Raw genomic sequence first — 13,638 nt, 5'->3', positions numbered from 1 at the left:
GATTTTTTTCAATGATATACATCTAAACACTCATATGGAAATTGGATTGGAAGGACATACACTAAATACACAAGAGTGGGCTAAGAAGAGAAATTGGAAAGGGGATGGGAAATGAAATGGAAAACAATAGAAGAAAATAAAACAAAGGGCACCCCCACACCATTCAATGACATTGGTGTGCTTTGAACTACGGAGTATGATCAATTTGGTTCTGTGCATCCAAAGATCTAAAGGGAGAAAACAAGGCCACACAAAGACTGAAAATCAAGTGTAGTCAACACCTTGAAAATCCTTAAACCACAATTCATTCATTTATTCAACAAATATTTATTGAGCACTTGATTTGTGCTGGGCACCGCTCTGAATGCTTGAGATGCAACAATGAACAAAACAGACAAAGTTTCCTGCCCTGTGGAGCTTCCCTTCCAGCAGGAAACAGACAATAAATGATAAATATAATAACTAAATTACTTAGCATGTTAGAAGATAATAAGTGCTATTTAAGAAAAGAACAAAACAGAATTAAAAGTATCAGGAGTGTTGGGGGTGGAGCTGCAACTTTGAGCCAGATGGTCAGGGTAAGCCTCATTGAGCATCTGACATTGGAACGGGGACTTGAAGGAGGTGAGGAAGTTTGCATTGAAGATCCAGGCAGAGTGACCAGCCAGTGACAAGGCCTTGAGGCAGGGGCATTCCTGGCATGTTAGAGGACCAGGAAGGAGGCCAACATGACTGGAGCTGAGTGAACCAAGGAGAGAGTAGTAGGAGGAGAGGGCAGAGAGGTGATGGAAGCCAGATTGTGTAGGGCTTTACACGGCCATTGTAAGAATTTTGGCTTTTACTTTGAGGGACAAAACTACAAAACCATTGCAGTTTTGAGTGAAGAAGTGACACAACAATGATAAAAAAAACTCATATGTAGACTTTACAGATACCAACATATTTAATCCTCACAGCATTCCTCTGGCAAATAGGTACTATTACCATCAATATTTTTCAAACAAGGAAAGTGAGGCAGGCAAGGCTATGCAAGTTGTCCAAGGCTACACAACTAATATGTGGAAGAGCCAGGCTGCAAAACCAGGTAATCTGGCCCCAAAGTCCACCCACTTAGTCACTGCAGAGAGTCCTTCTAATGGGACTTTGGTTTTAAAAGGCTCACTTCAGCTGCTACCATCAAGTGTAGTGTGCAGGCATACCATGTGTTAGTATGTCCATCACCACCAGCTTCCCCTCAGCACAGGAAGAGATCACTGTGTGCAGATGAGCACCAGATGATGTCTTTGGCTTGCATCCAGGAGCCATAGCGATAGTGGTTGCAAAATGCCTATCTTTAACTACTGGAATCATGCTCAGACAGAGTTTTGCCCAAGATTAGAAACTCTCAAGAGAGAGGCCAACTGAGACTACATCTGAATTATGTCTCTGCATCACATACACCGTGGGCTGTAAATTCATCAACAGACAGCATCAATCACTCTCCTCCCTCCTGTCCCATGTCTTTTGCCAGCAAGTATATTTGAATGTAAGTTAAAGTCCCAGAAGACAATGACTCCTCTGTCCAACTATTGCTGATTTGCTTGTTCCTCCCTCCATTTTCCCCTTGCCAGAGAGGACACTTGCTCATGACACTTGCCTGCTTCTTCCCACCTTTACTTCCTTTCTAGAACTTGCACTCACCCTGGCTCTCTGGCACCAGTTTGTCACTCCTTTTATTTCCACTAGGCCTTGGCCTGATGCATACCACAAACCGGGAACTTTTCCAGGTATCTCCTGCATCCTTTATTTCCTGAACTTGGTCCTTGTTATTTGTACCCATTCCTTTGTGTATAATTCTCTTGGAATCTCCTCCCTAAAATACAGTTCCTCTTCTGGAAGATTTCTTTTGCCAAAGCAGAAAACTGTGTTTCTTAGCTAATTGCATTGTTTTTCACATTTCTTAAATGAAAACAAACTGCTCTATGTGGTAGTTTCATTGAAAAATATACACAGAGAATTATAAGGGAGTAGAAATCAAGAGCTTCAGCTCTAGCACATCTGAGACACTTTGAGCTTCTGTAAATTGGAGATAATAATTTTCAACCTCCCAGTTTACACAGTTGTGAAAATCAAATACAATATGAAAATGACCATTGCAAAGGATGTTCATGGTTAATATAAAATTAATTTTCATAGCAAACACTGTGGGAATCTGAGCTTTCGCTTTTGATGATTAATTCCATCTATGTTAGGATTGAATCAGCAGGTGCTCAGTGAATGCTTGGGCATTCAAGTGAATCAACAAAGTCGTGTGAAATGCTATGTATTGCTTGTGTTTCAAAGCATTTTAGACCACCGTTAGCTAAGTGCAGGTGGGTGGGTGCTTGGTGGTGACAATAATGGAAATGATGATAATCAACTTGTTCTGTTGCCCTAAGCCTGTCAGTACTACAAGAAACTACCTTGGTCTACAGGCTGGGAATACCCTAGGACAGAAATGGCTTGCTCCTGTCAGCGTTTTCCCCAGCAGCAAGCACAGTGTTTGGCACATAATAGTGGCTCATGATTGTTTTTAATAAAAGAATGAATGAATAACCAGATAAAATATGGTATTATGCCTGGCAATATGATTGAGAACAAAGTGCTGTGGAAATAGCACTGAACATGGAGTAAGAGCCCCTAGGTTTTCATCCTGATCTGTAAATTCCATGTGTGGCTTTATGCAAGTCCCTTCCCTCCCCTTATCCTTACACATATCTGGAAAACAATGGGGTGATTGTGGAGAGGGTGGAGAGAGTGATGGACTAGGTGATTTCTAAGGGCTCTTATTGACTTGATGTCCTATGACAAGAGTGACCACAACTTGCTAAATGGTGAATTGATCGAGTACAGGGAGTTGGGATATGGTTGTGGAGCAAGCCATCATGGAATCCAAGTTTTACCCTCTATCAGAGAATGTGAACGATAGGACAGTGCCTCAGACCCTGTAGCCTCAAAGGAAAAGGCAACAGTCCTTGTCATTGTTATAGCCCTGCCTTTGCCATGCAGAACAATGGTACTAACTGAGGCTAGAAGCCAATATAACTCGACAAATATATCACTCTGATGCAGATCTTTGGCAGAGGAGAGGGAAACACCAAAGACCTGGGGAACTGGAAGTAAAATCAAGGTTAAACCCTTCCTTAGAACATAGGACCCCAAAAAGTTGGAACTGGAAGGGAAGGCTCTTAGCAACCATCTAATTCAACCTCTTAATTTGAAAGGATAACAAAACAGGTCAAGATTAAGGGAGGGCACTTGACTAAAGTCACACACACAGTACAAGACAGATCAGAACTAGACCCAGGCCTGTTGATTTCAAATGCCACAGCTGTGTCTTCAAATAGGAAGTCCACAGAACTCCTCTCTCTCTCTTTCTCTCCCTCTCAATTTCTCTTTCTCCTTATATTCATAAAAGGATGAGTCCAGGAATAATTTAGATTTGGAATAGAGAGTATGACTTGGGCATAGCTCACAAAGGAAGGGAACAAAATGATGAAAAATTTGAACTTTTCCTCCAGAAATTTTAAAAATTTGCCTGCATTCTCAAGTGGTGATCAGACTCCACGTTAAGAACCCATGTAGTGTAAGAGGTTATAGAATCCTCAAAAGTTGGGGAAGGAAGGGACTCTATCAGTGAGTCCCTCTGACAGCTCTGCTGTTTGACCATTTTCTTTATTAGAACATTTTCCTGATATTCTAATTACATCAAGATTGTATTGCTTTTGGCCAAAAGCCATTATAATACTCAGAGTAAAGTGGTTATGATGTCAGCTTTAAAATAAGTTGGGAGGATTAAAATAGACCAAATGAAAATGAGCTTCTAAGAGTAAGAAGGGGTCATATTTTTAGATTGTGTTCATAAAAGAAGTCATCCAATTTATGCACCTCTAGTCATTTTATCTGCAACATTTAAACAGTTTTCACTTGGATTTCTGATATCATCATTGCAAAATAAAAAATGCTATAGCTTGTGCCTGCATTCTCTGGTATAGTACTTCACTTGTTTTTTCTGATGTTGTTTTATAGTTAAAAAGCACTGATAAAAATTTCTTGAATGAATCTAAATTCATAGGGACAGAGAAAAGAGTAAATATGGAAAGTTTTCTCTTTCTTTTTTTAAAGATTTATTTATTTATTTTGGTGGGGGAGCAAGAGGCTGAGGGAGAGGGAGAGAATCCTCAAGCAGACTCCCGGCTCAGTGTGGAGTCCAATGCGGGGCTCAATCCCAGGACCCTGAGATTGTGACCTGAGCCAAAATCAAGACTTGGACACTTAACTGACTGAGCCACTCAGGTACCCTGGAAGGTCTTTTCATAGAGGCAGAATTGCTGGGGTGAGAGTATCCATCTGTAAAACTGAGTAGTGAATTCATAGAAGTTTGCCTGAGATTGGAAAGGTAAGATAAAGTGAAGATTAACACAAATCTGTAAGTTTGTGTTCCAAGTAGCCAGTCTGTGGGACCCTACTTTTTAAATATGTATATCTTTTTTAATCAATTGTTTTTAATACCTTTATTGAGGTTTAATTGACATGCAATTAAATATGCATAAATATTTAAGTTTTGACATATGTACATATATATATGTACTATGAAATCATAACCACAATGAAGATAGTGAACACATCCATTACCCTCAAAAGTTTTCCTCATTCCCCTATAACCCTTCCTCTCCATACCTCCCCATAACCCAATCCCCAGACAAACATTGATCTGCTTTCTGTCACTATTGACTAGTTTGCATTTTATATAAATAGAATCATTGCAGCATGTACTCTTTTTGTCTAGCTTTTTTCACTCAGCATAATTATATTGAGTTTCATCCATGCTGTAGCATGTATCAATAGTTATTTTTATTGCTGAGTAGTATTCCATTTTATGTATGTACCACAATTTGTTTATTCATTCACTTGTTGATGGACATTTGGATTGTCCATTCCAGTTTTTTATTACAAATAAGGTTACTGTTAGCATTTGCTACAAGTCTTGAGTCAACAGATCTTTTAGTTACTTGGGTAAATACCTAGGAGTAGTATGCCTAGGAGTCATATGCCTAGTAGTATGGTAGATGTATGTTTGTTTAACTTTTAAAGAAACTGATGAAATACTTTCCAAAGTGGTTGTACCATTTGATATTCCCAAAAGCAATATATGAGTGTCCCACTTGTTCCACATCCTTGCCAACACTTGTTGTAATTGGTCTTTGAATGTTAGCCATTCTAGTGAGTGGGTATATACATCTTATTGGGGTTCTAATTTGCATTTAATTAATGACTAATGATATTTAGCATCTTTTCATGTGCTTATTTGCCATCAACATATCTTCTTTGGTGAAATGTCTTTTCAAACCTTTTATTCATTTTATTCATTGGGTTGTTTGTCTTCTTATCATTGAATTATAAGAGTACTTTATACATTCTGTATATAAGTCCATTCTCAGATATACGATTTGCAAATATTTTCTCCAATTCTGTGTCTTATCTTTTCCTTCTCTTAACAGAGTCTTTCAATGAGTAAAAGTTTTTAATTTTGATAAAGGTCAATTCATCCAAATTTTCTTTTATGGATCATACTTTTTTGTACCCTATCAAATAATTTTTTGCTTAACTAACCCAAGTTCTCAACAATTTTATCTTATATTTTTTCTAGAAGTTTTATAGTTTTAGGTTCTACATGTAGGCCTATGATTCATTTTGACTTATTTTTTTTATATGTGCAAGGTATGGGTCAAAGTTCTTTCTTCTTTTCTTGCATATGGTTATCCAATTGCCCCAACACTATTTATTGTTGAAAATACCATACTTTCTCTACTGAATGGCGTTTGCACCTTTGTCAAAAATCAATTGGCCATAATATGTGGGTCTATTTCTGTACTATCTGTTCTGTTCCACTTGTCTATCTATATGCCAATACCACACTGCTTTGATTAATATGGCTTTGTAATAGTATCTCTTGAAATCAACTAAAGTAAGTCCTACATCTTTGTTGTTTCCAAAATTGGTTTGGCTATTGTGGGACATTTGCACTTCCATGGGAACTTTAAGATTAGCTTGTCAATTTCCACACAAATGCCTTTTAAGATTATGATTGAGATTGCATTACATTTATAGGTCAATTTGGGGATAAGTGACATTTAATAATATTGAGTCTTTTATCCTGTGAACACATCTATCAATTTTTTAAGGTATTCTTTAATTTATCTCAATGATGTTTATTAGTTTTCATTGCACAGGTCCTGAGTATTTCATATTTTTATGACATTGTAACTGGAAATTTTTTTTTCAATTTCCAATTGTTCATTGCTAGTATATAGAAATTCAGTTGGTTTTTGTATACTGATCTGGTATCCTGCAATCTTGCCAAACTCACTTATTTGTTCTAATAGTCTTTGTAGAAGTCATAGAATTCGCTACATAGATGAACATGTCATCTTCAAAGGACAGTTTTGATCATTCTTCCTTTCTAATATGGCCTATTATTTCTTGTTTTTGTCTTGTTTTATTTTGTTTATTGCACTGGCTAGACTCTTCAGTACAACATTGAATAGAGATGGTGAGAGCTGACATCCTTGTCTTGTTCTTGATCTTAAGGGAAAGCATTCAGTCTTTCACATTTAAGTATGATGTGGGCTGTAAGTTTTGCATGAATGTCTTTTACCAAGTTGTAACCAGCTGTTTTTAATTTTAAAAGAAATACAGTGGAATACTCCTGACAGTGTGGTGGATTAGTATTCTGAAATACTTTCTTGCTCCACAAACCAAAATCTGGATAAATTATAGCAAATTTCCGTATAAATGTATAACTGACCTTGCAAGAAAATAAAGAAAGCCAATCACCAGGAGCTAAAACCAGAGCAACAAGTGAAGATAGAAAGAGGCCTGGGGTCATTTTCCAATTCCAGAAGCATTATATCCTTGGGTTTTAACAGCTGACAGCCTCTCTGGCTGATCCACCTCAGCCTCCCTCAGAAACTCTCTTCTTCTACCTGCTTTTAAACATTAGTGTTTTTCAGGGCTCTCTCCTAGGATCTCTTCTTTTCTCACTCCCTGGTTGACCTCATATATTACAATTTCAAGTATCACCTCAATGCTAATGACATGAAAATCTTTATCTACCATGTTCTTTCCTGAACTATCTTTCCTATCCAACTTCCTAGAGAATATGATCTTGACTCTGATGTACTACATATCCTTTAAACTCATATCAAAACTTCATCTTTCCTCTGCCTATGTCTGTTCCTGTTTCCACCTCAGTTATTGACACATTAATTTTTGAGTCATCCATGATTCTTTTTACCTCTCTCACCCTTCCATATCTGATTATTTTTAGCTCAACCTTCCAAGTATCTCTTGAGCCAAATAGTAGTTCAGGTGAAAGTTGGCTAATTTACTTTTTTTTTTTTTTTTAATTAAATTTTAGGTAGTTAACATACAGTGCAATATTGGTTTCTGGAATAGAATTCAGTATTTCATCATTTACATACAACACCCAGTGCTCATCATAACAGGTGCCCTCCTTAATACACATCACCCATCTAGCCCATTCCCCACCCATCTCACTCCTCAGACCCTCAGTTTGTTCTCTATCTTTAAGAGTCTCTTATGGCTTGTTTCCCTCTCTCCTTTTTTATTTTTCCCCTTCCCATATGTTCATCTGTTTTCCATCCATGTCACTGCAAATGGCAAGATTTCTTTCTTTTTGATGGCTGAGTAATATTCCATTGTATGTATACCACATCTTCTGTACCCATTCATCAGTCGATGGATATTTGGGCTCTCTCCATAGTTTGGCTATTGTTTATAATGCTGCTATAAACACTGGGGTGCATGTATCCCTTGAATCTGTATTTTATTTTATCGGAGGGGGCACTGGGACCAACAATCACTAGTTGCACAGGTACCAAAAAATTATGCTTCTGAAATCTCTTGATGTCTATTCTGCAAGAAGAGCAATGGAGCTGCCCTACATGTGCCACTCACAACAGAAGTCCTTTTTTACTACTTGACCATTTTAAAGATAGAAATACTGTGTTGCAAATATCTTCTCCCATTCTGTAGGCTGCTTTTTAGTTTGTTGATTGTTTCCTTCACTGTGCAGAAGGTTTTTTTTATTTTGATGAAGTCTCAATTGTTTATTTTTGCTTTTGCTTCCCTTGCTTCAGGAGCTATATCTAGTAAGAAGTTGCTGTGGTCGATGTCAAAGAGATTACTGCCTGTGTTCTCCTCTAGGATTTTAATGGTTTCTTGTCTCACATTTAGGTCTTTCATCCATTTTGAATTTATTTTAGTGTATGGTGTAAGAAAGTTGTCCAGTTTCATTTTTTTGTATGTTGCTGTCCAGTTTTCCCAACATCGTTTGTTGAAGAGACTGTCCTTTTCCCATTGGATAGTCTTTCCTGTTTTGTGGAAGATTAATTGACCACATAGTTGTGGATTCATTTCTGGGTTTTCTATTCTGTTCCATTGATATATGTCTTTTTTTGTGTGCCAGTACCATACTGTTTTGATCACTATAGCTTTGTAATATAAATTAAAGTCGGAATTTTGATGCCTCCACCTTTGCTTTTCTTTGTCAAGGTTGCTTTGGCTATCTGGGGTCTTTTGTGGTTCCATACAAATTTTAGGATGGTTTATTCTAGCTCTGTGAAAAATGCTGGTAGTATTTTGATGAGGATTGCATTAAATGTGTAGATTACTTTGGGTAATATAGACATTTTAATGATATCTGTTCTCCCAATCTGTGAACATGGAATGTTTTTCCATTTCTTTGTGTCATCTTCAATTTCTTTCATAAGTGTTCTACAGTTTTTAGAATACAGATCTCTTGCCTCTTTGGTTAAGTTTATTCCTAGGTATCTTATGGCTTTTGGTGCAATTGTAAATGGGATTGATTCCTTGATTTCTCTTTCTACTGCTTCATTATTGCTGTATGGAAATGCAACAGATTTCTCTACATTGATTTTGTATCCTGTGATGTTACTGATAAAGGTTTAGTGTCCAAAATACATAAAGAACTTATAAAACTCAACACCCCCAAAAAAATCATCCAGCCAAAAAATGGGCAGAAGACATGAATAGACATTTTTCCAAAGACATACAGATGGCCAATAAGCACATGAAAAGATGTTCAACATCACTCATCAACAGGGAAAAACAAAAGAAAACTACAAGGAGATATCACCTCACACCTGTCAAAATGGCTAAATCATCAGGGAAATACAAATCAAAACTACAAGGAGATATCACCTCACACCTGTCAAAATAGCTAAAATTAACAACACAAGAAAGGTGTTGGCAAGGAGGTGGTGAAACGGGAACCCTCTTACACTGTTGGTGGGAATGCAAACTGGTGCAGCCACTCTGGGAAACAGTATGGAGGTGTTTCAAAAAGTTAAAAATAGAACCACCCTATGATCCAGTAATTGTACTATTATTTACCCAAAGCATCCAAAAATGCTAATTTGAAGGGATACATGCACGCACCACAATACTTATAGCAAAATTATCAGCAATAGCCAAATTATACAGACCCAAATGTCCATCAACTGATTAATGGATAAAGAATATATAGAGAGAGGAGCAAGATGGCAGAGGAGTAGGAGAACTGGATTTCGTCTGGTCCCAGGAATTCAATTGGATAGGGATCAAACCATTCTGAACACCTACGAACTCAGCAAGAGATCAAAGAAAAGAATAGCAGCAACTCTCTGAACAGAAAAGCGACCACTTTCTGGAAGGTAGGACCTGCAAAGTGAATCCCAGGTGATACTCGGAGGATAGATGGTGGGAGAGGGGGCCTCCCTCGGCCGCTTCTGGCAAGTGATAGAGCAGCAGAGCACAAAATTGGAACTTTTAGAAGTCTACTCCGCTGAGGGACGTCACTCCAGTGGCTAAGCAGGGGGTGGAACCCGTGCTGGGACAGTGTGGTCTCAGGACCCTCAGGGTCACAGAAAGACTGGGGGTGCCTGAGTGTGGCAGAGCTCCCAGGTATCGGAGCGGGGATGCCAGCTGCAGAGAGGGAGCTGAGGAGCAGGCTTTCAGCTCGGGGTTGCCATAAACCATGATCCACAGCACAGTCGGACCACTGCTCCTCCAGCAGGGACCCAACAAGCGGCAGATCCAGGGAGACTCACCTTCCTCCCCCGGGAGGAGCAGTGCGGGAGCGCAACACAGGGATCTGCTGGGTTAGGAGACTCCACACCGGGTTGGGTGCCAGAGATAGAAATGCTCGGTCACAGGCCGGGTGAGCACAGAGTGCAACCGGAGACTGGGGAGACGGGAGTGACTGACTGCTTTTCCCTGGGGGCTCACTGAGGAGTGGGGCCCCCAAGTTCTCAGCTCGTCCAGGTGGAGATTGGGAGGCCACCATTTTCACACTCATCCTCCAAAGCTGTACGGAAAGCTTGCAGGGAACAAAAGCTCCCGAGAGCAAACCCGAGCAGATTACTTAGCACAACCGGGCAAGGGCGGCGCAATTCCCCCTCTGGCAAAGATATTTGGGAACCACAGCAACAGGCTCCTCCCCCAGAAGATCAGCAAGAACAGCCAGCCAAGACCAAGTTTACCGATCAATGAGAACAGCAGAACTCCAGCACTAGGGGAACACTGCACATAGAATTCATGGCTTTTTTCCCATGATTCTTTAGTTTTTCAAAGTTAATTTTTTTAACTGTATTTTTTTTTAATTTTTCTTTTTCCCTTTTTCAACCAACATCTTATCAATCCCTTTTTTAAAAAATCTTTTTTATTTTTCATTTTTAGAGTCATATTCTATCCCTTCATACTAGTTACCCTTATTTTTGGTATATATATATATGTTGTTCTCTCTTTAAAATTTTGGGATACAGTTTCTTCTAACAGATCAAAATATACCCTAAATCTCTAGTATATGGCTTTGTTCTAGTCTCCTGATTCATCATATTCTCTCCCTTTTTTTTTTAAATCCTCTTCTTTATTTTTTCAACCAACTTCTTATCGTATCAATTCTGTTAATAAAATCTTTTATAATGTTCATCTTTACAGTCATATTCCATCCCTTCATTGTATTAACCCTTATTTTTGTACATATGTAAGTTTTTCTTTCTTTAAAATTTGGGAGGCAGTTTCTTCTAACAGACAAAAATACGCCCAAAATCTAGTCTGTGGCACTGATCTATGCACCAGCCTGATCATATTTGATCATATTCTGTTTTTTTTGTATTGTTTTGTTTTTGTTTGTTTGTTTGTATCTTTTTCTTTTTCTCTTTTTTCTTTCTTTCCCTTTCTTTTCCCCTGGTTTCAGGTCCTTTCTGATTTGTTTAGTGTATATTTCCTGGGGACATTGTTACCCTGTTAGCATTTTGTTCACTCATTCATCTATTCTCCTCTGGACAAAATGACAGGATGGAAAAAATCACCTCAACAAAAAGAACAAGAGGCAGTACCGACAGCCAAGGACCTAATCAATATGGACATTAGTAGATGTCAGAACTAGAGTTCAGAATGATGATTTTAAAGATACTAGCTGGGCTTGAAAAAAAGCATGGAAGATATTAGAGAAACCCCTTCTGGAGAAATAAAAGAACTAAAATCTAACCAAGTCGAAATCAGAAAGACTATTAATGAGGTACAATCAAAAATGGAAGCTCTAACTGCTAGGATAAATGAGGCAGAAGAGAGAATTAGTGATATAGAGCAAATGATGGAAAATAAAGAAGCTGAGAAAAAGAGAGATAAACAACTACTGGATCACGAGGGCAGAATTCGAGAGATAAGAGATACCATAAGATGAAACAACATTAGAATAATTGGGATCCCAGAAGAAGAAGAAAGAGAGAGAGGGGGAGAATATTGGAGCAAATTATAGCAGAGAACTTCCCTAATTTGGGGAAGGAAACAGGCATCAAAATCTAGGAGGCACAGAGAACCTCTCTCAAAAACCAATAAAAATAGGTCAACTCCCTGACATCTAATAGTAAAACTTATGAGTCTCGGAGACAAAGAGAAAATTGGGAGAGCAGCTCGGGAGAAGAGATCTGTAACCTATAATGGTAGAAACATTAGATTGGCAACAGACCTATCCACAGAGACCTGGCAGGCCACAAAGGACTGGCAGGATATATTCAGAGCACTAAATGAGAAAAATATGCAGCCAAGAATACTATATCCAGCTAGGCTGTCATTGAAAATAGAAGGAGAGATAAAAAGCTTCCAGGACAATCAAAAACTAAAGGAATTTGCAAACACGAAACCAGCCCTACAAGAAATCTTGAAAGGGGTCCTCTAAGCAAAGAGAGAGCCTAAAAATAACATAGACCAGAAAGGAACACAGACAATATACAGTAACAGTCACCTTACAGGCAATACAATGGCATTAAATTCATATCTTTCAATAGTTACCCTGAATGTAAGTGGGCTAAATGCCCCAAACAAAAGACACAGGCTATCAGATTGGATAAAAAAACAACACCCATCGATATGCTGCCTGCAAGAGACTCATTCCCCAGATTGAAAGTGAGGGGGTGGAAAACCATTTACCATGCTAATGCACACCAAAAGAAAGCCGGGGTGGCAATCCTTATATCAGACAAATTAGATTTTAAACCAAAGACTGTAATAAGAGATGAGGAAGAACACTATATCCTACTTAAAGGGTCTATCCAACAAGAAGATCTAACAATTGTAAATATCTATGCCCCTAACATGGGAGCAGCCACTTATATAAGCCAATTAATAACAAAATCAAAGAAACACATTGACAACAATACAATAATAGTGGGGGACTTTAACAACCCCCTCACTGAAATGGACAGATCATCTGAGCAAAAGATCTACAAGGAAATAAAGACTTTAAATGACACACTGGACCAAATGGACTTCACAGATATATTCAGAACATTCCATCCCAAAGCAACAGAATACACATTCTTCTCTAGTGCCCATGGAACATTCTCCAGAATAGACCACATCCTAGGTCACAAATCAGGTCTCAACTGGTACCAAAAGACTGGGATCATTTCCTGCATATTTTCAGACCACAATGCTTTGAAACTAGAACTCAATCACAAGAGGAAAATCGGAAAGAACTGAAATACATGGAGGCTAAAGAGCATCCTACTAAAGAATGCATGGGTCAACCAGGAAATTAAAGAAGAAAAAAAATTCATGGAAACAAATGAAAATGAAAACACAACTGTTCAAAATCTTTGGGATGCAGCAAAGGCAGTCCTAAGAGGAAAGTATATAGCAATACAAGCTTTTCTCAAGAAACAAGGAAGGTCTCAAATACACAACCTAACCCTGCACCTAAAGGAGCTGGAGGAAGAACAGCAAATAAAGCCTAAACCCAGCAGGAGAAGAGAAATAATAAAGATCAGAGCAGAAATCAATGAAATAGAAACCAAAAGAACAGTAGAACATGTCAACGAAACCAGGAGCTTGTTCTTTGAAAGAATTAATAAGATTGATAAACCCCTGGCCAGACTTACCAAAAAGAAAAGAGAAATGACCCACATAAATAAAATCATGAATGAAAGAGGAGAGATCACAACCAACACCAATGAAATATAAACAATTATAAGAACATATTATGGCAACTATATGACAGCAAATTAGATAACCTGGAAGAAATGGATGCATTCC

The 13,638-nt window shown here is 38.3% G+C and overlaps 1 non-coding gene across 1 annotated transcript; it reads right to left on the bottom strand.

Moving 5' to 3' along the window:
• Positions 1–7,880: 7,880 nt before the first annotated feature.
• Positions 7,881–8,014, bottom strand: LOC116627666. The gene has a single exon (XR_004298520.1). It is a non-coding gene; the product is annotated as a U11 spliceosomal RNA (small nuclear RNA).
• Between the last annotated feature and the right edge of the window lie 5,624 nt (positions 8,015–13,638).

Source organism: Phoca vitulina, unplaced genomic scaffold, assembly GCF_004348235.1.
Source record: "Phoca vitulina isolate PV1807 unplaced genomic scaffold, GSC_HSeal_1.0 scaffold99, whole genome shotgun sequence".
NCBI lineage: Eukaryota > Metazoa > Chordata > Mammalia > Carnivora > Phocidae > Phoca > Phoca vitulina.
Note: the sequence above shows the minus strand (reverse complement) of the source record. Positions and strands in the feature narration are given on the sequence as shown.